Source organism: Tamandua tetradactyla, chromosome 12 (assembly GCF_023851605.1).
Source record: "Tamandua tetradactyla isolate mTamTet1 chromosome 12, mTamTet1.pri, whole genome shotgun sequence".
NCBI lineage: Eukaryota > Metazoa > Chordata > Mammalia > Pilosa > Myrmecophagidae > Tamandua > Tamandua tetradactyla.
In genome coordinates this window covers 13,481,872-13,507,744 of record NC_135338.1, presented here as the reverse complement: position 1 = coordinate 13,507,744, position 25,873 = coordinate 13,481,872, and the positions used below count along the sequence as shown (strand labels likewise).

The window sequence follows — 25,873 nt, the reverse complement described above, 5'->3', positions numbered from 1 at the left end:
GGCGCGGCGGCGCGGCAAGACGGCCGACGGGCTCCGCACTCCGCGCGCCCCAGCCCCGCGCCCCGGCTGCGGCCCCGCGCCTGCCCCACGCCGTCCCCGCCTAGCGGACCGCCGCGGGCTTCACCTGCCCGGCCCCGAGGCGCCGCTCCGAGCTTGGCGTCTCCACCACCCGCGCCCCTCAGACCCGCAATCCCGGCAGCTCACCAGCCGCTCCGACTCGCGCTCCCGGCCCCGGGCTCGCGCGGCTGCAGGCTGCGAGGGCGGCGGCGGCGGCGGCGGCCCCCTCCCGGCCCGGCCCGAGCGGCTAATGGAGTCGCGCCGGAGCGGCCCCTCGCTCGCTCCCCGCGCTCCACCCTCTCTCCCCGCCCCTCCGCCGGGGTCCGGTGCGGGCTGGGCGCGCCCGCTCCCTCCTCCCCTCCCCGCAGCGCCGTCCGGAGGGGTCCAGCCCGCCTCGGCCGCCCTCCCGCCCCTCCCTCCCCCCTTGGCGGCGCTCCGGGGGGCCCCGCGCGGACTCGGGGCCGGGGGCGGGGCGGGCGGGGGGCGCGGGCGCGGCCGCAATCTCGGCCGGCGGAGCCGCTGCCCTTTTATGGAAATGCAGGACCCGGCGCAGGGAGTGGATCCAACATCCGGGCTCTCGGCGGCGGGACACGCGGAGGGGGGCGCGGGCAGCGCGGGTGGGCGGCCGGGCTCCTCCCGGGGGGCTGCGGCGTGGGTGTCGGATCTTCCAGCCGTGGGGGGCGCAGGGGGGTGCTTGTCCGTGAGAAACGGCCGCAGGGAGTTCGCCGGGCAGCGTCGTCTTCAGCAAACAAATCCCCCCGCCCCTTCCCCAAGCTTGGAGCGAGTCCAACAGCCCGGGACTGCGAAGGGTACAGCGCGCCCCGGGGGATGAAGACACGGGTTTGGGATGTAAAAACTTTAAAAAGTAAGTGCCCAAGCCAGCCCCATGAACATACTACAGAAGAATGAGAAAACCCACAGGGAGGTGAACCACCAAAACTGCCTTGCAAACAAGCCATGCCCGGCACAGTCTGCAGCTCCTACTGGACTGCCAGGAGTTTGCGTGCGCTCTTAACCTCTTCGGAAGCTCCAACAAGATGCGAGTCTAACCCAACCCACGATGCTCTTGCTGCACAAATAAGATAAAATCAGTGCTACGGATTTTACTCAAACACTTTTTCCAGCCTCTCCAGCTCTTTGTAGTATTTGTGTATTTTATATGCAACTTAGAAACAAACTAAAGCTAAATGAATATGCATCTTCTACTCCACCCTCAGCCACGCCTTGAGGGAATTTTAATAGCTCTGGAACGGTGCCTGCGCCTACAGGGAAGAGCTAAAGTTTACCTATTTGAAGTATAGTTAGTGGTGGGGGACGGCCCTCCTACTTTCCGCTTTACTTCCACTTCCCCCAAGTGTTGCACTCTTTGAGGATACTCGAATAGGAAAAGGCAAACCTGGGAAACTACTTCGCAAAAAAAGCAGGGCTCAAAAAGTCTCATAAGCTATCCGGGGTTCCCAATAAAAGACAGTTTGAAAAGTCTGAAAGTCTGCTCGTACTGCCTCCAGCACTTCAAAGAGGAACCCACCAGGCAAATAACCTCTTATTCTCAACGCAATTGAGAAAGGAGGTTGAAGGTCACCAGAAAAGGGTGGGACCCATAAAGGAGAGAAAGGAAAGCAGAAAAATTTAGTCAGATGTCAGAGGTTTGGCACAAAAAATCGGGAAAACCACTACAGTGTTTGCAACTAGTCATCGTGGAGAAATTGATGCCTCAAGTCTCTAATCTCTCCACTCCAGTTATTTCTTCTCATGGAGGTTCAAAATAGTTCACTTGGAAGCAAGGAATGTCCAGAAAGGAAGTGATGTTTATGTAAATTATGGTGTTGAAAATACATAGGAAAATATTTTTAAGAAATAGGGAATTGCTTGTCAATGTAAAAATAATACATGTATAATAAACACAGCTGTATAATCACAAGCTTATGTATTTTTAAATAGAGAAGAAAAAAGACTGGAAGGAAATACAATACAATGTTTAAAAAAAAAAAAAAAGGCTGTCTTTGGGTGGTGATCATGATGGTGATTTTTCTTTATTTTCCACAAACGAAAACTTTGCATCTAGGATTTTCTACCATCACTTGAATTGTATCCAGCACATCTCAACCTCTTTGTACATGTCATTACTTTCACAATGAGACAACTGATAGAGCAGCTATTGGGCTCTTGGGCAAGAATTTCAGGGGTTTCTTTTAGGCTTTTTAGTATTCCCAAATAAAACATGAGTTCTTTGAGAGCAGGGACTTTGATTCTTGCATTGTCTGAAAATTTACAGATAGCTTCACACAAAGAAAATAGAAAGTATGCTGGTATTTTAATCAACACAAATGTCAAGGAAACAGTAGATTGGTCCTATGGAGAAATCTCATTATTGAGAAAATCACTTTTTAAATTGATGTCCTGTTTATTTCCCTACTTTATCCCAGTAAGATTTTATGGCAATGTATAAGAATGCATGAACTATGAGATAGCATCCATTATAAGTGACATAAAACAAGAGGAAAAAGGGTTAGGGAAGATATTAGAGATGTAAAATGGAGCCAGAATGAGGCTAAGAGTTATACCTCAATGGTCTTCCCTCATGCTCCAGTAGACTCCAAATAACTCACGCCTTTACAGATTCAAAAATATACCTTTCCTTAATGACTGTTCCCTTCCCTTCAGACAAAATTGTGGAAGCCAACCGTCATGGCTCAGAAACCTTTTAACACTCAGGTTTCCACATTTTATTTCTTCATTCTCCAGTGGGAGTTACTTTCTGAATCATCTCTTACCACTCTACTACCACTATAAGGGTTTCCTATGTCTAGTGACATCGGGCAGGAGAAGGGGTGCTGACTTGTAAATATTTCTCAACATTTGAAATAGCTTTCTTATAGTTTGATAACAAATTTTACTAACTTTAGCAAGTCAGCAGTTCCTGTTTGAGCCATATAATGCATAGAAAGTCACTGAGCTTCCCATAAGTACCAGTGGAGGAGTAGTTAGATTAGGATGGGTGCAACAGATCCCTTTGGACTCTCCTTTTGAATAGTTCAAGCTGATGCTTGCTTTAAAGATTAAAGAGGAGTCAGACTCCGATCTTTGAAACTCTGGGATTTTTTTCTGGTTTATGGAGTGAGCCTTTCAATGGTATTTCTTAAATGTTTACTGCCACCTAGGATTTTCCAAATGTAGACTCTTATTTGAAATCCCCTACTGGAGCCTCTAAGACAATGTAATACTTGTAGTACTTACGTCATACTGAAAAGAAGCCGAGAGCCCCAGTGTTTGGGAGAACAGCTCAGCATTGAAAGCAGCAATATCCAAATAAGGTACCAAGCACTGGACTTAGATTTAGCCCGAATGATACCTCACAGATCTGCCTTCACATGCGGGCCTCAGGCTTGGTAGTCCTCAGGTTGACTTTAGCTTTTGCCCTGAGCACACTCTGTGCATGTATTTCTACAAAGTTAATACAAAATGTTTACGGCCACTCGGTTTGAAAGACAGAGGTGGGGGTGGGAGAAAATAAGAAAATATATATGAGTGTGAATGTGTTTGGGAGTGTGATTAAAAATACAAGATGAGTCCAGCAAGATGAAATCTAATGAATTATTCCTGTCAAATGACAGATGAGCAGAATTTTCTTTCTTTCTTAGGGATTGCCAAGAATGGAATGTACTGGTAAAGCTACTCAGAGTATAGAAAGCAAGGGTGGAAAGTGTGAGCTAAGAATGGGGAGAAAATTTGCAGAGGCCACTGTTTTAAAGAAATAGGCATGGCTGTAAACAACAAGAAAAGGACTGGCAAACTGAAAAATAAGGAAGATTTGACAGGAGTGGGACTGTTTTCACTGCAGACCAAAAAGTGGTTCTGAGATAAAAGTTAAATTTCTACTACTTCTAAAGGAAAGAAATGCTCTGCTTGCTTTTACTATTCTGCATTACAGAAAGTTCTTTGTAGAAACCCTGCTGGGTGATCCATCTTTTTTTTTTTAATTGCATATTTTCCCTGATTTAAGTTTGAATACCAGGGCATCTTGTGAAACGTTCTGGACCCTGACAAAAATATAAAATGTATGCACATACACTCCCACATACATGGTAGCTAATTGTGTGCTTAGCACACTGCAGGGTACTTACAGAGACATAGAACACCCATCACATACTCTTAAAGAACATCTATCTAATGAAAAAAGCTTACATATAAAACTTTAGAAGGGATATCCACATAGAAAAGAATGAGGTTAGACCCCTACCTCTAGCCATCTATAAAAATTAACTCAAAATGCATCATAAACCTAAATGTAAGATCTAAAACTACAAATTTCTTAGAAGAAGGTATAAGAGTAAAACTTCATCACCTGGATCAGGCAATGCTTTCTTAGATTTAGCAGCAAAGCACAAGTGACAAAAGGAAAAACAGACAAATTCGACTTGATCATAATTAAAAATGTTTACGCTTCAAAGGACAATATCAAAAAAGTGAAAAGGCAACCCACAGAACTGTAAGAAAATATGTTCGCAAATCATGTGTCTTACAAGGGACTTGTGTATAGGATACATAGAGAACTATTATACTTCAACCATACGAAGACAAAAACTCAATTTTGAATGGGTGAAGGATTTGAATAGACAGTTTCTCTAAAGAAGATATACAAATAGCCGATAAGCACATGAAAAGGTGCTCAACATCATTAGTCATTAGGGAAATGCAAATCAAAACCACAATGAGATATTCATTCTCACCCACTAAGATGACTATAATAAAAAAGATGACAAGAATAACTATTGATGAAGATGTGGAGAGATTGCAACCTTCATGTATTGCTGGTGTAAAGCAAAATGGTCAGCTACTTTGAAAAACAGTTTGGCAATGCCTCAAAAAGTTAAATATAGAGTAACCATACAGTCCAGCAAATCTACTCTTAGGTAACTACCCAAGAGAACGGAAAACATATATCCACATGAAATCTTGTGTACAAATATTGATAGCTGCATTTAGCCAAAAGATGAAAACAACCCAAATGTCCTTCCACTAATGAATGGATAAACAAAATGTGTTAGAGCCATGCAATGGAAAATTATGCAGCCTAAAATAAAAAATGAGATACTGATACATGCTGCAACATAGATAAACTTTGAAAACATTGTGCTAAGTGAAAGAAGCCAGACACAAAAAAATCCTGTACTGTGTGATTCCATCTATATGAAATGTCCAGAATAGACAAAACTAAGGTGACAGAAAATAGATTAGTGGTTGTTAGGGGCTGGGGGTTGGAGAGGTAGGAATAGGAAGTGGCTGCTGAAGGGCGCAGACTTTATTTTGGGGGTGATAAAAATGTTCTGAAATTAGTGGTGATAATTGCATAACTCTGTTAACTATAAACCACTGAATTGTACACTGTACTTAAAAGGGTGAATTATATGGTATGTGAGTGATACCTCGATAAAGCCGTTCTTTTAAAAATGCTCCGTTTTAAAAAAAAAATCAGAAGGGAGAGAAACTGTAATTCTAAAGGCTAAATTGTGAAGTTCTGGTCAGTTTGGAAATTCCCAGATTAATGTGGCAATCTAGTCTCTAAAGGAAGGAGGTCATCAATGAAGACGTGGGGTTTTATGAAGAAGGTAAGGCTAAGTAGACCCTGAAGAAAAGTAGAAGGATTTTGGCCAATAAGAGACAGTAGCATGGGGAATGAGGAGGCAGAAGTGAGGGGAGCATGCTCGCCAGCCAGGGAGAAGGTAGATCTGCAGCTGAGAAGATGCACTGGGTGAGAGTGAGGATAGAGGGAGCCCACCTGAGGAAGGACAAAAGTTTAGACTCTAAGGTGGAGAGCGCTTTAAAGGTGGGCACATGGTACGAAAACCAGGAAAGCAATGTTCAAATAAGATTAATCTGGTAAAAATATGAGTGATGGATTGAAAGACCGAGGGACAGGATCTGGGAGGTTCGTTTGGAATCTGTTCATAACTAAGGTGTGAGAAACGCCCATGGACTGGTGGGGCAAGTATAATGAGGGGTGGAGGTGGGGCAGAGGGTTTCAAAGGAATTATTATTTAAAGCTTCTGAGAATAGTTGATGTTCCTGGTGCTGGGTAGGGACTTTAAACTTTTCTTACAACAGCACTGAATTTTCATTATTATCCTTATTTAATTCGAGTTAACTGATGGTCAGATAAGTTATCTGCTTATATAATGTGCCCTAAACCACATGGGTGATATGTGAAAGAACTGAGATTAGAACCTAGGACCCAGAAAAGAAGGTTGTAAATGCTTCAGAGTTTTCACGTTTGGGTGGGCGAGGAGAACAGCAGGGTACTGAAAGGAGATGAGAGAGTGAGAGGGAAGAGCTGATTTCAGGGAGCAGGGGAAGAAGAGGTCTTTTTTTTTTTAAATTGAACTTGGGGTGAAAGCAGTAGATCCCAATGGAAACACTTAGAGGGCAATTAGAAAACCAGCCTGGCAGTCCAAAGAGGATCACATCACACAGAGGAATCATTAACATCACAGGCAGCCTTAATGGATGGCTCAGCCCCCCTGCCCCCCCACCATGAGACTGACCCTCGGGAAAGAAGAGTTATTAAGGTAGGAGAGAGGAAAGTATCAGAGCTCAGAAAATAATCAGGTTAGTCCAGTTTGTCCAGGCAACGCCAGTCCCCCTAAAAAAGGAGGAAAAAAAAAACCTGCTTAAGAAGGATACTGGTCAGCAGTATGAAATGATGCAGAGAAGTCCAGACAAAAAAGCAGTGATTGATCAGGAATAGCGAGGAGAGACACCGTTGAGAACAAATTGCCGAATACAATTTTTATAGCCTCGCTGAAGACGGATTTCAAAAAGAGTCAAAGAAGAAAAGTAGGAGTTTATCAGCAAAAAGAAAGTAAGAAACAGGATGGTAATTTGGAGACGCAGCAGGAACAAAGACACTTTTTATTTTTTATTTTTTTGGCATGGGCAGGCACCAGGAATTGAACCTGGGTCTTGGGCATGGCAGGTGAGAACTCTGTCACTGAGCCACCCAAGGATACTTTTTTAAAACAAAGAGGACCTGAACAAGAGTCAAGATAATAGGGAATATCTTCTGGGGGAATATCCCCATTATCTTCTGATAATGGAATAAGGGGGAAATCTACAGCTTAAAATAAAACCAAGATATCGCGCCCGATACACACTGGTTTGCGAAGATAGGACTGGGTTATTGGAAGGCCTCCTGACCGTCTTATAAAAGTGGAAAGGCCCAGCGGGAATACAGTAACTCAGTACCTGAATATATTTAAACAAATACAGTCAATATTAGTGAAGGGGAGGGTGGGGCTGGTTGGGTGGTTGTGCGGCTCAGATGGCTTTCTTTGGAAAGAGGTCAAATCTGGGCCCGGATGTAAGGAAGGAAGGATGTGATTGAGAGATTATTTCAGCACAAATAGGACAAAGACCCAGAGGTCAGTAAAGGAAAATCAGCGGTGACAGCACAGATACGAACCTGCCCAGCCCAGAGGTGCCGCTGGGGTCAGCTGGCCTAGGGACAGCACAGTGACCACGTGTAAGCCGCTGCAAGGCCACGGAGCAAAGAGGCCGGTCAATTCCTACAACGCGACTTGATCAGTGTTTCCTTGCTAATAAATACACTAGGCTCCTCCCAGACTTTCACTGTTACTTATTGTGTGGCTGGTTCCTCCAGGTGTTGGGTGCCAGGGAGAGTGCTGACTCCCAAACCCCATTCTCAGAAATGACCCCTACCCTTTGTCCTTTGTGTCACAATGTGCTCTTCAAATGCACAAGCCCTCTATTCTTCCTTAACCAGGGCTGGCAGTTCCACTAAAAGAGCCAAGCCAGAAAGACACGGCAATTCCAACTGCCCTAAGGCCAATCCAGTCCCACTAGGAAGGACAAAAGTGCTTTTTTATCTGCTATCTCCTAAAATGGTACTCCCAGGTGATAGAGCACTGACCAGCAGCTGGACATTGCCACCTGGTGTCTAGGGGGTGTCACTGCAAACCCTTTCTTTCCCTGGAGAGAAATTCCTTAGGAACTTATTAAGCAAATGGAAAGAGGGTCCCTGCACCTATGAAAAGATAACCTTCCGTGCAGCCGTCCTAGAAAACGGTTTGGTTGTTCTTCACATGGTTAAGTATAGAATTACCAAGTGGCCTGGTAATGCCATGTCTAGGTATATACGCAGAAGATTTGAAAATAGGGGCTCAAACAGATATCTGAACACCAATGTTCATATAGCAGCATTATTCGCAATAAAACCAAATTGCAAATACCAAGAAACAGGTGTAAGCAACCGCAGATGAATGCGTTAAACCAAACATGGTATATACATAAACGGAATATTATTCAGTCATAAAAAAGAATGGAGCTCTGATATATATGACAATACAAATGAACCTTGAAGATATGTTGTGTGAAGCAAGTTGGACACGAAAGGACATTATTGAGATGTACATAAGGAGTTATTGTATAACTCCACTTAAGTGCAGTAATTAGTTTATGCAAATTCGTCGAGACAGAAAGCAGATTGCAGGTTACCAGGGTTAGGGGTGCAGGGAAGGGAAGTTAATGCTTAACGGGTACAGAGTTTCTGTTCAGAGTGATAGAAAGTTATGGTAATGGATGGTGGTGATGGTAGCACAACACTGCACATGTAATTAACATTACTGAGTTGTAAACTTGAAAGTGGCTAAAATGGAAATTTTTATGTCGTGTCTGTATTACTACAATCAGGAAAAAAAAAAGCTCTGTTTTAGATCATGTCCTGTCTTTAGGACTATACTGTTGGACATATCTACCCTACTCCCACACAATCCATTTTTCCTGCTTCATCCGATTCTCTCCTTCCAGATCATTCTCATCACCAGATATGCAGTCTCCACTAGCTTCCATTTAAAGAAAGAAAGAAAAATGTCTCTCCTAATCACACACATCCGCCAACTCCCCTTTTTACTGCTATGGTTTCCTTGAACACAAAACCACTCAAATAGGATGCTGTATGCAACGTCTTCATTTCCTTAACTCTAAATTGCATTTTGACTTATCCCCAAATTAGTCTGTTTCCACCACGCCACTGAAACCAGTCTTACTATTTCCTGTGACTTCCATTGTTCTGGTTTGCCAGCTGCCGGGATGCAACACAACAGAGACAGATTGGCTTTCAATAAAAGGGGATTTATTTAGTTAATGTATAGTTCTTCAGAGGAAAGGCAGCTAACTTTCGACTGAGGTTCTTTCTTACATGGGAAGGCACAGGGTGATCTCTGCTGGCCTTCTCTCCAGGCCTTTGGGTTCCAACAACTTTCCCCAGGGTGATTCCTTTCTGCATCTCTGAAAGCCTGGGCTGAGTTGCAAGGGCTGAGATGGAATATACTGAGCTGCTTTGGCTGTGCTATGTTGAGCTTTCTCATTTAAGCACCAGCCAATTAAGTCAAACATCATTCATTGCAGCAGGCATGCCTCCTAGCCGACTGCAGACATAATCAGTAACAGATGAGGTTCACATACCATTGGCTCATGTGCACAGCAATAGAACTAGGTACCTTCACCTGGCCAAGTTGACACCTGAACCTAACTACCACATCCGTATTGCAAAACAAGTGGTTCCTTCCCATCCTTTTCTGATCCATCCACTCATGTACTCTCTCTAAATACTTGCCCCCTTGGAGTCTGTGGAAATTGCAATTTCCTGGTTTTTCTTCCACTTCTCTGGTCTCTTTTTCCAGTCTCCCTTGTTAGTTCTTTCTCCTATGGACAATCTCTAAATTCAGCATGCTATAGTCCTTTGTCCAGGACTTGTCTTCTAGATATGTATTCTCTCCTTAGCTCATCTCTCCCGATCTCAAGGTTTAAAATACTATCTATATGCTAATGGGTCCCAAATCTTTAGTTCAGACCTTTCCTTGGAGCTCCAGACTTGCACATCCACGTGTAACAGGCATTTTAAACTATTATGTATAATGTGAAACTCCGACATTTCCTCCCTATCTATTGCTTCTCCAGTGTTTTCAGTCTCAGTAAATTACACCACCATTCACCCATTTGCTGGACCCCAAAGGAGTTGCCTTGATTTTCCACTTTCCTTCACCACCCACTTTCCAATGACTAAATTAACACCAAGTCCTATTGGTCTATCTCCAAAAATAGATCACAAATTGATCCACTTCTCTCCATTTCTGCTGTCACTGCTCTAGTCCTAGCCGCTTCAATCTTCTCCCTGGATTATTTATTCAATAGCTTCCTAAGTGGCCTCTCTATTGTTTCCCCTTCCAGTTTTTCTACTTACCAGCCAAAGAGATCCTTTAAATATGTAAATGCAACATTACTATCCTCTTAGAAACACCCAGCAACTTGCCATCACATCTAGAACAAAATCCAAACTCCTTACCATCACTTGAAAGACCTCAGCTGATCTCATTCCAACATATCTTCCTGACCTGCTCACCGTATCATCACACAGACCTTCTTATTCTTTTTTTAAATTTTTTATTAATTAAAAAAAATTACAGGAAAGAAACACAAACATTCTTAATATATGCTCATTCCGTTCTACATATATAATCAGTAATTCACAATATCATCACATAGTTGCATACTCATCATCATGATTATTTCCTAAAACATTTACATCAATTCAGAAACAGAAATAAAAAGTCAACAAAAAATAAAACGAAAACAGAAAAAAAAAATTTTACATGCCATACCCCTTACCCCTCCCTTTCATTGATCACTAGCATTTCAAACTAAATTTATTTTAACATTTGTTCCCCCATTATTTATTTTTATTCCATATGTTCTACTCATCTGTTGACAAGGTAGATAAAAGGAGCATCAGACACAAGGTTTTCACAATCACACAGTCACATTGTGAAAGCTATATCATTATACAATCATCTTCAAGAAACATGGCCACTGGAACACAGCTCTACATTTTCAGGCAGTTCCCTCCAGCCTCTCCATTACATCTTGAATAACAAGGTGATATCTACTTCATACGTAAGAATAACCTCCAGGATAACCTCTCGACTCGGTTTGGAATCTCTCAGCCATTGACAACTTTATCTCATTTCACTCTTCCCCCTTTTGGTTGAGAAGGTTTTCTCAATTCCTTGATGCTAGGTCTCAGCTCATTCTAGAGTTTTTCTCAATCCGTTGATGCCGACTCTCAGCTCATTCTAGGATTTCTGTCCCACGTTGCCAGGAAGGTCCACACCCCTGGGAGTCATGTCCCACGTGGACAGGGGGAGGGTGGTGAGTTTGCTTGTTGTGTTGGCTGGAAAGAGAAGGCCTCCTTACTCTTCCATCTTAATATTTGCTGTTCCCCTTGCCTCAAAAGGTTTCCCCTGGCTGTTCCCATGATTTTATCTTTTTCAGCCCTAAAATCAACTCAATAGGGCTTTCCCAGACCATGCGGGACCCTTTTCCCCCCTCCCACATTTACTTTCTATTTTGCCATCTGCTTTTTTTCCTTTCATAACACACCACAAATTTGAAATTATCTTTTTTATTTGTTTGCATGCTTTTTTTTGTCTCTACCCCACCCAGCCTTCTCCACCTCTAAAATGTAAGCTCTGTGCAGGGAGGGACCTCCAGTTCCATCATAGCTCCAAGGGCACCGTGCATGTTCCAGTCAATTTGAATGGAGTTCTGCTTTCTGTGGCTCTCTGGCTTGGCCTGTTTTGTTCATAGCCATATCCCCAGCACCTGGCACAGAACCTGGCACATGGCAGGTGCTCCATAAGTATTTGTCAAATGAATGAAAGGTAATATGCCAGATAATCCTAGCTATACATCATGGATTCATAACCCCAAGAAGTTTAAACCGTAGAAGACTATTAGAACCAAGAGTATAAAAATCACCTATAAATATTGATCTGTTTCTCGGGAACACATGTGTAGTTAATAGCCTTGTGCCTCTGATCTTTGAGCTGTGAACAAGTATATCAATGTACATACACACTGTCCTTACTGTTATACAAGGAGGATCCGCTTGAGAAAATCAGTTTGAATTCAACTATGATTTTTTTGGTGCCAGCACTAAAAAAAAGAAATCATTCTCCAATCTTCTCCACCACCACCGAACAGTGACTCCTTGCCCAGTCCAGGCTCACTCCTCACTCTTCCATGACTTTACTACTTATTTCCCAGTGAAAATTGAAGCCTTCTGAGTGGAACTCTCCTGACTGATGCTACCAAATCTTCCATCCTACCTGTATCTCTGGAAGAGGTCCTCTCTTTCCTGCCTTTAGGCCAAAGTGGTGCCTACATTCTTATAAAAGGTTAATCAAACTGTGTTCTCCAACCCATTCCCTCCTATTTTTTAATAGTTATATACAATTTATTATTAATATTTTAGATATATATATATTTATTATATGATTTTTAAACTTTTTTAATTGTGAAAAATATATACATACAAAATAGCAATAAATTTCTAAGTACATTTTAACAAGTAGTTATACAACAGATTTTAAAGTTTGGCATGGGTTACATTTCCACGATTTTTCATTTTTTTCTTCTAGGTGCTCCAAGACACTGGAGACCCACAGAAATATCAATATATTGATTCAGCGGTCATATTCATTTGTCAAATCCTTTCTTCTCTATTATACTCTTCCTTTTCTCTATTTTTTGTGAAAAATAGCAAAAATACAAAATAATAATAAACTGAAGAGTACATTGCAACAATTAGTTGTAGAACAGATTTCAGAGTCTGGTATGGGTTACAATTCCACGGTTTTAGGTTTTTATTTCTAGCTGCTCTAAGGTACTGGAGACTAAAAGATATATCAATACACTGACTCAGCACTCATACTCATTCGTTAAACCTGAGCTTCTCTAAATAACTCCTCTATCACCTTTTTTTTTTTTAACTTTTTTTCATGGTATAGTATAACATATATACAAAGCAAAGAAAGAAAAAAGCAATAGTTTTCAAAGCACTCTTCAACAAGTAGTTACAGGACAGATCCCAGAGTTTATCATGGGCTACCATACTATCCTCTCAGATTTTTCCATCTAGCTGATCCAGAATATAGGAGGCTAGAGGGCCTAAATATTTTTTATCATCACAATCAACTTTTTTTCCTTCTTTTTTTTTCTAAAATAGTATTTTTTTTAATCTGGAAAAGGACTCAAGACTTCTATTGGGGGGTGTTCCCTTCTTACACATTTTGGGGGGGGGGGTACCAATTACTTTCTTTGAAGGAATAGTTTTATTCACAACCAATAATGTCCTTTTGAGCCATATCATTATTTCTCTAATTTCCTTAAACTGTATGTCCAAACATATATACAATATAAATCTTCCCATCCCAACCCTTTCCAAGCATACCATTCAGTAGAATTAATCACATTCAAAATGTTGCAGTATCATCGTCCATTATTAGAACAGTCCTTTCACCCCACAAAGAATCCCTGCACTAATTTCCATCTTTATTGATTTCAGTCAATTGTTTAGTGTCCTTTCCTTTCAACGTGCAAAACTCTCTTTTACAGTCTCTAACTTCATTTCTCTGGGGGTGTCTTAATTACGCCATCTTTTAAAAAAATTATTTAAATATCTTCACACACTGTGCAATCCATCCATAATATGCAATCAATGATTCAGAATATCATCACAAGTTTATCACATAGTTGTGTATTCATCACCATGATTTTTTGACATTTGCATTACTCCAGAAAAAGAAAAAAGAAAAATCCCATACATCTTATAACTCTTATCCTTCCCTCTTATTGACCACTAGTATTCCACTCTACCAAGTTTTAGGAATTACCGTAGAGATAGGTTAACTAAGACAGTACAGTATTGACAGATATAGATCAGTGGAACAAAACAAGACATCCAGAATAGATCCATATAAACATGGGAGGTGTCTTTTTTTTCTCTGTGCAATATAGTTATATAGTCATTAGCAATGATCAGGGCTACTCGATTACAGTTCAACAACTTCAGGTATTTCCTTCTAGCATCTCTAAAACACTAGAGACTAAAAAGAAATGTCAGTAGTAACAGTCATTTGTAAAATCCTAATTTCTCAGTTACACATCCTTTTCTTCATTTGATCTTTCTCTCAATCTTCAGGGAGAGCTGGGCAAAGACCATTTTGACTTCTTCATGCTGGAAAAGGGTGCTGGTCATCTACGGGTAGAAGAATGAACCTGTGTTTGCTCTTGTAGAAACTGGTACCTCTGGGTTTAGGGCTTATCTGGTCTAGGAGCTATCTGGAGACCTTAAGTTTCTGAAAAAATAAACTTACTAAGAAAAAATGGTATAAATACTTAGATAGAGCCCAGGGCACTCCCTAGGGCTTTCAGGAATACTGTTGGTTGGGGCGCGGCATACTGTGGTAACTTGAAATATTTGGCTAACACTTGCATGAGAGTAACCTCCAGAATAACCTCTTGACCCTATTTGAAATCTCGTAGTCACTGAAACTTTTTGTTTCATATCTTTCCTCCTTTTCCTTCTTTTTTTGTCAACAATAACATACATAGCAAAAAACGATAAATTTCCAAGCACAGCACCATAATTAGTTGTAGAACATATTTTAGATTTTTTTTTTTAACATGAGCAGGTGCTGGGAATCAAACCCAGGTCCTCTGGCATGGCAGGTGAGCATTCTTGCCTGCTGAGCCACCATGGCCCCATATTTCAGATTTTGACATGAGTTACAATTTCACAATTTTGGGTTTTTACTTCTAGCTGCTCTAAAATACTGGAGATTAAAAGAGATATCAATTTAATAATTCGGCATTCATATTTATTTGTCAAGTCCTATCTTCTATGTATAATTCCACCATCACCTTTGATCTTTCCATACCTCTCTTTTGGGTTATAATATGGGTAGAAGATGGAACTATCTGATGTTCTGGAGAGGCTGGGCTCGGTTTCAGGACTTATCTGGTCCAGGGACCCATCTGGAGGTTGTACGTTTCTGGAAAGTTACTCTAGTGCATGGAACCCTTGTGGAATCTTTTATATTGCCCTAGATGTTCTTTAGGATTGGATAGAATGGTACTAGTTGGGAACTGGCAGGTTATGATAGTAAGGACTAACTGAAGCTTGTGTAAGAGCAACCTCCAGAGTAGCCTTTCGATTCTATTTGAACTCTCTCTGCCACTGATATTTTTTTTCATTACATTTCTTTTCTCCCTTTTGGTCAGGATGAAATTGTTGATCCCATGGTGCTAGGTCTGAATTCAGCCCTGGGAGTCATCTCCTACATCACCAGGGAGACTTTCACCCCTGGATGTCATGTCTCATGTAGGGGGGCAGGCAATGGTTTCACTTGCAGAGTTGAGGCCTGCAAAAGAGCGACTGAGGGCACATCTGAGCAACAAAAGAGATCCTCCAGAACTAACTCCTAGGCATGCCTATAGGTAATCTAAGCTTCTCTGCTACTTACATAAGCTTCACAAGAGTAAGCCTCATGATCAAGGGTATGGCCTACTGATTTGGGTGTCCCTAAAGTTTGGCACAGTATCAGGGTATTCCCTAATGGTAAGTTTTAATAGTTCCATATTTTCCTTCCTTCCCTCAGGGGACTTTGCCAGTATTTTTTGATTATCTGCTTAATATACTCTAAGATGTTTCCAGGCATTACAGTAATCTATACAGGATTAAAGGACCTCTTTCTCATTCTGTGCTCTCTGTGTTTCAGTTGTTCAAATGAGCTATACAGATAGGTTGAATTAGATTATGCACTACAGAAATTTTCAGTTCCAGACCAAATAAAACTTTCTTGCACTGGTGTCAAAGAGTATGTGTGGTTCTAAAATACTGACACTGCCTTCCTTACCCCTATGTTCTGAATTACTTTAACCCCAACCTGTTCAGTTTCATTCTTATCTCAAAATATCAGGTTATATATATAAAACAGCTTCTCAAAATCCAGAAATAATAATCACCACTCTGGACTTAATGTGTCTGCTCTTAAAGCTTACATCTAGGACCCTGTTTTCTTATAAGCATTTTCTAAAGGTGACCATACCATTGTTTTTCTTTTGTTTCTGGCTTATTTTGTCTCACCAAATGTCCCACATGTTCATTCACATCATTGCATGCCTCCTGACTTTGTTCCTTTTTGTAGTAGCACGACCTTTATTCATAAGTATACACCATTGTTCGCCAATCTACTTCTCCATCCATGCATCCTTCAGCCACGTGCATGCATCAGGCATTGTGTAGAGGCCCCAAAATCCACAGTCCATCAACATTCTCAATTTTAGATAATTTCATTGTTCCCAAGAGACAGAAACCAATAAACACAGGCTCGCCAAATAGAAAATCTAAACCTTCTCTTAACTCATGTCTCTCCCCACATTATTTGCTTCTGCTGTTGCTGTGGTAGTGCTGATGGTTTCCTTTTGAACATAGCTCCTAGCGTGCAAGAGCAGTTTTCCCCCTGCACCCAGGACTTAAATATTCTCACACAAGAATCATATCTGTGAAATAATTCTTGAGAGAACTAATTCATATTTCTAGTTTTAATCAGTGGGAATAGAAAGTAGATCTATTCAACCCCTTTCAATCGTGTTCACCATCAATATGGTAATATTACTTATAGACTCACTAGAGAACCACCTTCACTCCTATCTATTTCCTTACATTGGCGTTCAACCTCATTAGTTAATGGTTCACCCATTTCTAGCTTATATCTATCTCTAAGTCCCCTATAGTCTGTACTATAAGCCTCTGATAATACCTTTATGCTGGTCATAAAAGTGGAATCATGCAGTATCTATCCTTTTCTGTCTGGCTAATTTCACTGAGCATTATGTCCTCAAGGCTCATCCATCTTGTCATGTGCTTCAGGACGTCATTTTGTCTTACTGCTGCATAATATTCCATCGTATGTATGTATCATATTTTGTTGACCCACTCATCTGTTGGTGGGCATTTGGTTTGTTTCCATCTTTTGGTGATTGTGAGTAATGCTGCTATGAACATCGGTATGCAAATGTCTGTTTGTGTCGCTGCTTTCAGCTTTTCTGGGCATATACCAAGTAGCGCTATTGCTGGGTCATAGGGCAACTTGATATTTAGTTTCCTAAGGAATCACCGAACAGTCTTCCATAGTGGCTGCACCATTATACATTCCCACCAGCAATGCATAAGTGTCCCAGTTTCTCCACATCCTCTCCAACATTTATAGTTTTCTGTTTCTTTAATAGCAGCCATTCTTATAGGTGTGAGGTGGTATCTCATTGTAGTCTTGACCTGCATTTCCCTTATAGCTAATGAAAATGAGCATCTCTTCATGTACTTTTGAGCCATCTGCATTTGCTCTTCAGAAAAATGCCTATTCATGTCTTTAGCCCATTTTCTAATTGAACTGTTTGTTCTTTTGTCGTTGAGTGGTATGATTTTTTTGTATATACAGGAAATTAAACCTTTGTCCAATATATGATTTCCAAATATTTTCTCCCATTGAGTTGGCTGCCCTTTCACCTTTCTGACAAAAGTCTTTTTGAAGTGCAGAAGCATTTGATTTTGAGGAGTTTCCATTTATTTATCTTTTCTTTTGCTACTTGTGCTTTGGGTGTAAAGTTTAGGAAGCTACCTCCTATTACTAACTAGGTCTTGATGTTTCCCTACATTTTCTTCTAGAAGCTTTATGGTGCTAGTTCTTATATTTAGGTGTTTGATCCACTTTGAGTTAATTTTTGTGTAGGGTGTAAGATAGGGGTCCTCTTTCATTCTCTTGGCTATTGGTATCCAGTTCTTGCATGCCCAATTATTGAAAAGACTATTTTGTCCCAGTTCAGAGGCTTTGGTGGAAAATCAGTTGACCATATATTCGGTGGTCTGTTTCTGCACTCCCAATTCGATTCCATTGGTCTTTGTGCCAGCACTATGCTATTTTGACCACTGTGGCTTTATAATAGGTTTTAAAGTCAGAGAGTGTTGATCCTCCCACTTCGTTCATCTTTTTTAGGATACTTTTAGCTATTCGGGGTCTCTTTCTCTTCCAGATGAATTTGGTAGTTAACTTTTCTAAATCTTCAAAGTAGGTTGTTAGAATTTTGATTGGTACTGTGTTGAATCTGTAGATCAATTTGGGGAAAATTGACATCTTAATTATATTTAGCCTTCTTACCTATGAGCAGGGAATGTCGTTACACCTATTTAGATCTTGTGGTGGTTTGAATCTGTGGTGGACCCCAGAAAAGCCACGTCTTTTAATCATCATTCGATATTGCTGGGTGGGAGCATTTTGATTGTTCCCATGGAGATGTGACCCACCCAATTGTGGTTGATAACTTTTGATTAGATGATTTCCATGGAGGTGTGTCTCCAGCCATTGAAGGTGGAGTTGCTTACTGGAACCCTTTAAAAGAGGAAACATTTTGGAGAGAGCCTTTTTGGTAGAGCCACAAGAAAGCCAGCAGATGCCACCATGTTCACCATGTGTCCTTCCAGCTGAGAGAGAAACGTTGAACATCATCAGTCTTCGTGAACCAAGGTGTTTTTCCCTGGATGCCTTAAATTGGACATTTCTATAGACTTGCTGTAATTGGGACATTATCTTGGCCTTAGGACTCTAAACTTGCAACTTATTAAATTCTCCTTTTTAAAAGCCATTCTGTTTCTGGTATATTGCGTTCTGGCAGCTAGCAAACTAGAACAGCTCTCCTTTGATTTCTTTTAGCAATGTTATGTCGTTTTCTGTGTACAAGTCCTTTATGTCCCTAGTTAGGTTCATTCCTAAGTACTTGTTTCTTTTAGTTGCTATTTTGAATGGAATTTTTTTCTTAACTGACTCCTCAGCTAGGTCATTGCTTGTATATACAAAATGTTACTGATTTTGCATATTAATTTTATATCCCGCTACCTTGCTGAATTTGTTTATTAGCTCAAGTAACTTTGCTGTAGATTTCTCAGGGTCTTCCAAGTATATATATTATCTGCAAATAATGAGAGTTCTACTTCTTCCTTTCCAATTTGGATGCCTTTTATTTCTTTATCCTGCTTGATTGCTCTAACTAGAACTTCTAGGACCACGTTGAATAATAGTGGTGACAGTGGACAACCTTGTCTTGTACCTGATCTTAGGGGGAAAGCTTTCTGTCTCTCTCCATTGAATACTATGCTGGCTATTGGTTTTTCATATGTTCCCATTATCATATTGAGGTAGTAACCTTTGATTCCTATCTTTTGGAGTGTTTTTATCAGAAAAAGGGTGCTGAATTGTCAAGTGCTTTTTCAGCATCAATCGAGATGATCACGTGATTTTTGCCTTTTGATTTGTTAATGTGCTGCATTATATTAATCAATTTTTTTTTGCGTTGAACCATCCTTGCACTCCTGGTATAAACTCCACTTGGTCATGGTGTATAATTCTTTTAATATGTTATTGGAGTCGATGTGCTAATATTTTATTGAGAATTTTTGCATCTACATTCATTAGGGAGATTGGTCTGTAATTTTCCTTTCTTACAGCATTCTTACCCAGTTTTGGTATTAAAATGATATTGGCTTCATAAAATGAGTTAGGTAGAGTTCCTTTTTTCTCAGTTTTTTGGAAAAGTTTCAGCAGGATTGGTGTTAGTTCTTTATGAACTAATTTGATGAAATTCCCCTGCGAAGCCATCAGGCCCTGGACTTTTCTTTGTAGGAAGATTTTTGATGACTGATGGAATCTCTTTACTTGTGATTGGTTTGTTGAGATCTTCTATTTCTTCCTGAGTCACTGTAGCTTGTTTGTGTGTCTCCAGGAATTTGTCCATTTCATCTAAGTTTTCTAGTTTATTGGTGTATAGTTGTTCATAGTATCCTCTTATAATTTCTTTTATTTCTTCTGGGTCTGTGCTAATGCACCCCTTTTTCATTTCTGATTTTGTTTATTTGCATTTTCTCTCTTTTTTTCTTTGTCAGTCTTCCCAATGGCCCATCAATTTCATTGATTTTCTCAAAGGACCAACTTTTGGTTTTATTGATTCTTTCTATTGTTCTTTTGCTTTCCCATTCATTTATCTCTGCTTTAATCTTTGTTATTTCTCCTTCCATTTGCTTTTGGGGTTAGTTTGCTCTTCTTTCTCAAGTTCCTCCAGGTGTACTGTTAAGTCCTTCATTTTTGCTCTTTCTTGTTTTTAAATGTAGGCCTTTAGGGCAATACATTTCTCTCTCAGCACAGCCTTTGCCACATCCCATAAGTTCTGATAAGTTGTATTCTCATTTTCATTCGTCTCCAGATAGCTATTGATTTCTCTAGCAATTTCTTCTTTGGCCCACTGGTTGTTTAAGAGTGTGTTATTTAATCACCATGTATTTGTGAATATCTTCCTTCTTTGGTGGTTATTGAGATCCAGCTTCATCCCATTCTGATCAGAGAAAGTGCTTTGAATAATTTCAGTGTTTTTTAATTTATAAAGACCTTTTTCGTGTCCCAGCATGTGATCTATCTTGGAGAATGTTCCATGAGCTCTAGAGAAGAATGTATATTCTTGTGCATTGGTGTGTAATAACCTATATATATCTTTTAGGTTTAATTCATTTATCAAGTTATATAACTTCTCTATTTCCTTGTTGATCTTCTGTCTGGTTGTTCTATCTATAGAGGAGAGTGGTGTATTGAAGCCTCCTACTATTTTTGTTGAAACATCCATTGCTCCCTTCAGTTTTGTCAATGTCTGTCTCATGTACTTTGGCGCTCCTTGATTGGGAGCATAAACATTTATGATTGTTATATCTTCTTCATGAATTGACCCTTTAATTAGTATATAGTGCCCTTCTTGTCTCTTTTGATGTCTTTACATTTAAAGTCTATTTTGTCTGATATTAGTAAAGCTACTCCTGCTTTCATCTGGTTACAACTTGTGTGGAAAATCTTTTTCCATTCTTTCACTTTCAATCTATTTGCTTCCTTATGTCTAGGATGAGTCTCTTGTAAACAGCATATAGCTGGATTATGCTTCTTAATCCATTCTTCCAATCTGTATCTTTTAATTGGTAAATTTAGTCCATTAACATTCAAAGTTATTACTGAAAATGCATTTCTTGATCCCAACATCTTATCTTTTTAATTTTACTTGTCAGATCTATACATTCTTTTCCCTCTTTCTCTGTATTCTTTAAATTACCCTTAGTGGTACTCTTCAATTCTGTGCCCTCTTCCAGACCTCCTTCTCCTGTCTTTTTTTTTTAGTCAGCAGAACTTTTAGTATTTCTTGTAGGGCTGGTCTCTTGTTGACAAATTCTTTCAGGACTTCTTTGTCTGTGAAAACTTTAATCTCTTCCTCAATTTTGAAGGACGATTTGGCTGGGTACAGAATTCTGGCTGAAAGGCTTGCTCTTTCAGGATCTTGAATTTATCATACCACTTCCTTCTGACCTCCAGGGTGCTAGATGAGTAGTCTGAAGTCAGTCTTATTTGACTTCCCTTATATGTAGTAGATTGTTTTTCTCTTGCTGCTTTCAGGATTTTCTGCTTCTCTTCAACATTTGACAGATTGATTAGTATGTGCCTTGAGGAGGGCCTATTTGGATTTATTCTGTTTGGAGTTAGTTGGGCTTCTTTGACTTGTATATTTATGTCCTTCATGAGGGTTGGGAAGTTTTCCCCCATTACATCCACAACTACTCTTCTTAGTCCTTTACTCCTCTCTTCTCCTTCTGGGACACCAATGATTCTTATATTTGTGTGTTTTGTTTTGTCTCTCATTTCCCTGAGTTCCCATTCATTGTTTCCCATCTTTTTTTGCCATTTGCTGTTTTGAGTCTTCGAAGTCAATTATCCTGTCCTCTGTATTACTTATTCTGTCTTCTGTCTTTTCAAATCTGGAGTTGTGTGCCTCTAGTACGTTTTTCATTTGGTGAACAGAATCTTTAATCTCAGTGATATCTGCTATTTTTCTACTTTTTCTTTCATATTCCTCTTTATGCTCTTCTATTGTTTTCTTGATCTCCTTTATGTCATATGCTATCTCACTTATTTTATTAAGTAGAATTGTATGGTCAAGTTCCCACATCTGTGTCTCCTCTGGTGTTCTAATTTGGTCATTGGGCAGGGCTATATCAGTCTGCATTGTGATATGCTTAGTGATCTTCTGCTGTCTTCATTGCATGTAAATATCTTGATTGATTTACTTTGGGAGTTGCCTTCTTTCAGTAGTCTAAGGCCTTGTGTTTGAGGGATGGTTATACAGCAGGGAGCAGGGCACGGGGTGGAACACTCGGTGTGATGGTTTGTTTCAAGGCAGGAATAGGCACAGGTTAGGCATGTTACACTGATGCTTGTGAATGTGGGCCTCGAGCAGACAGGGATGGAGCTGTGCAGGTGCACCGGTCTGGGGGGCAGAACCTGGTGTGCACTTGTCTAAGGCAGGGGGCCCTTTGTGCATATGCATAGAGCTGTCGCAGCAGGTCAGCGTTATGTCTTCATGGATTGGGAGCCGATGTGACCCAGCTGTGCAGGTCGGCACTTTCTCAGAGCTGGGAAGTGAAGGTGAGGGTTGTATGCATGCGTGGTTCTAGGCCTGCTGTAAAGTGCGGTTCCCAGAGCTGAATGATGTGATTGGGAGTCCATGTGCATGCACAGGCCTGGGAGTGCCATAAAAGCATGCGCTGAACTCAGGAAGGGTGGGATGAGTTTGTGTGACACTACAGGCAGGGGGCCTGGGGTAGCCTGGGTGTGGAGGTTAGTGCCCCCAGCCTGTATGCACTGGCAACAGCCTACCAGGAACAGGGAGGAGGAGCTAGTGCTCAGGAGGGGTGGAGGAGAGATGGGTTGGGCTGCACTTGGAGTCAGGGGTGGAGGAGTTATATGCATTAGGGGCTGGTGGGGTGGGGGCACCTGGAGTGTGGGGAATGGGACCACATGATGGGGTTTAGGTGTATGGGGTGTGGGGTGAGTCGCTGGTCACAGGGCTGCTCCAGTGAGGGTAGCTTGCCCAAGGAATGTGGCCTGGCTTACTTCCTAGTCCTGCACTCCCATGGGCTCTGCACCTCTGCGCCAGGCTCCAGCTTTCTGCCTCTCAGTTCCTTGGCCTCCGCAACCAGGGCTGCCGTATGTGATGCAGAAGGCTTTCCCAGATCAGCTGCACTCCTGAGTCACTGCCTCAGTCACCCTCCTGTCCCTTCTCTAACTTTTCCGCAGAGCAAGGCTAATCTCGAGCTTCTCTATTTGGCCATCTTCCTGGAAGTCTGTCCCTCCTATTCTTTTTTTAAGCAGTTTTATTGAGATACATTCACATTCCATGCAATTCATCCGAAGTGTACAATTAGTGGCTTTCAATATAATTACAGAATTGTGCATTCATTACCTTGATCAATTTTAGGATGTTTTCATTATTCCAAAAAGGAAAACCCCATACCACTTATAGCCCCCTTTGTTAATAATTAGCATTGGTATGGTACCCTTGCGACAATTGATGAAAGAATATTAAAATATTGCTGTTAACTAGAGTCCATAGTTTGCAATTGGTGTATTTTTTCCCTTTTAGTAAGCCCTTGAAATAATGACATACATTTGTTATATTTCATGAAAGGAACATACATATTTGCACTGTTAAGCACAGTCATATCCACACTGGGATTCACTGTGTTATACAGTTCCATGTTTTCTCCTCTTACTCTCCCTCAAGGGGTATACATGACCCTAAACTTTGCCTTTCAACCACATTCATGTGTAATTCAGCACTGTTAATTATATTCACAATAATGTGCTACCACCACCTCTATCCATTTCCAAATGTTTAAAATCAACCTAATTAGAAATTCTAAACAAATTAAGCACCAGTTCCCCATTCTCTACCCTCACTCTATCTCCTGGCAACCTGTATTCTAGATTCTAACTCCATGAGTTTGCTTGCTAAAATTAGTTCATATTAGTGAGGTCATACGATTTTTTATCTTTTTGTATCTGGCTTATTTCACTCAACATAATGTTCTCAAGGTTTATCCTTGTTGTCACATGCATCGGTACTTCATTCCTTCTAACACTCCATATATGTATATACCACACTTGTTATCCAATCATCAGTTGATGGATACTTGGGTTGCTTCCATCTTTTGTCAAATTTGAATAATGATGCTATGAATTTTGAGGTGCAAATGTTTGTTCCTGTTCCTGCTTTAAGTTCTTCTGGGTATATAACTAGCAGCAGGATTGTCAGATCATATGGCAATTCTATACTTCTCTTCTTGAGGAACAGTCAAGCTGTCTTCCCCAGAGGCTACACAATTTTACATTCCCACCAGCAGCGAATGAATGTTCCTATTTCTCCACATCTTCTCCAACACATGTAGTTTTCTGTTCTTTTACCAGTGGCCATTCCAGTTGGTTTGATGATGAACTTATTCTGGTTTTGATTTGAATTTCCCTAATAGCCAGTGATGTTGAGCATCTTTTTATGTGCTTTTTAGCCATCTGTATTTCCTCTTTGGAAAAATGTCTAAGTCTTTTGCCTATTTTTAAATACATTGTCTTTTTTATTGTTGAGTTGTAGGATTTCTTTATATATTCTGAATATCAAACCCTTGTTGGATATGTGGTTTCCAAATATTTCTTCTATTCAGTAAGCTGACTTTTCACTTTTTTTGACTAAGTCTTTTGAAGCACAAAAGTTTTCCGTTTTGAGGAGGTGCCATTAATCTAGTTTTTCTATCATTGCTTGTGCTTGGGAAGTAAAGTCTAATAAGCCTTTACCTATAGCAAGATCTCAAAGGTGCTTCTCAACATTTTCTTCTAGGGGTTTTATGGTTCTGGCTCTTATATTTAGGTCGTTGATCTTTTTTTTTTCTTTTTATTGAGATATATTATATATTCACGTATTATATAATATAATCATCCAAAGTGTACAATCAGTGGGTCACAGTATCTTCATATAGCTGGGCATTAATCATGATCTATTTTTGAATATTTTCATTTTTCCAAAATAAAAAATTATAAAAAATAAGAATAAAAATATCTTTATAATAATGTAATACACAAACTCAAAATATTTAATATACTATATAATATATGATATTTATATTATATATAATATAATGATGAGAATAACAATTAAGAAAAGGGTAAAAAAGAACAGCCAAAACTTCCCATACCCCTTATCCCCCTTATTGTTTATTTATTTTTTGTCTTTTTTTTTCTTACTCATCTGTCCATACACTGGATAAAGGGACTGTCGGTCACAGGATTTTTATAATTACACGGATATACCTTACAAACTCTATAGTTACTTAATCATCTTCAAGAATCAACGTTATTGGATTATAGGTCAACAGTTTTAAGTATTTCATTCTAGCTACTCTGACATACCAAAAACTGAAAAAAGGATATCTATACATTGCATAAGGATAAACTCTAGAATGACCTCTCAATTCTATTTCAAATCCCTCAGCCACTGAAGTTTTATTTTATTTCATTTCTATTCCCTCTTTTGGTCAGTATTGATTTCTCACTCCCACATTGCCAGGGTCAAGCTCATCCCCAACAGTCATATTCCATGTAGGAGGGTGGGCAATGAATTCACCTGCGGAGCTGCCTTAGAGAGAGAGGCCACATCTGAGCAACAAGAGGTTCTCTGGGGGTGACTCTTAGACATAATCATATGTAGGCTTAGCTTCTCCTCTACATGAGTAAGTTTTATAAGGGTAAACCCCAAGATTGTGGGTCTGGCCCATCAAATTGGCAGTCCCTAATGCTTGCGAGAATATCAGGTCTACCCTAGGTAGAAAAATTTAATATTTCCACCTTTTCCCACAGTCCCTCAAGGGAACTTCACAAATACTTTTTAAACTTCTGCTCAGATTACTCTGGGATATATATGAACCTGCACAAACCAACAAGTTTGATCCATTTTTTTTTTGAGTTAATTTTTGTAGAAGGTGTGAGATTGG

General features: G+C 40.3%; 1 protein-coding gene across 7 annotated transcripts in view; it reads right to left on the bottom strand.

Moving 5' to 3' along the window:
• The window catches only part of FERMT2 (FERM domain containing kindlin 2), a 127,241-nt gene extending 126,246 nt beyond the window's left edge, over positions 1 to 995 (bottom strand). For 6 of the 7 annotated variants that reach the window (XM_077122615.1, XM_077122612.1, XM_077122614.1 and 3 more), the window contains exon 1: positions 205 to 278. The gene's annotated coding sequence lies outside the window, so the exon portion shown is untranslated. Of the gene's footprint in view, positions 1 to 204; positions 279 to 976 lie in introns of those variants that run through there. The other variant, XM_077122613.1, reaches the window with a different exon arrangement.
• Positions 996 to 25,873: the final 24,878 nt, after the last annotated feature.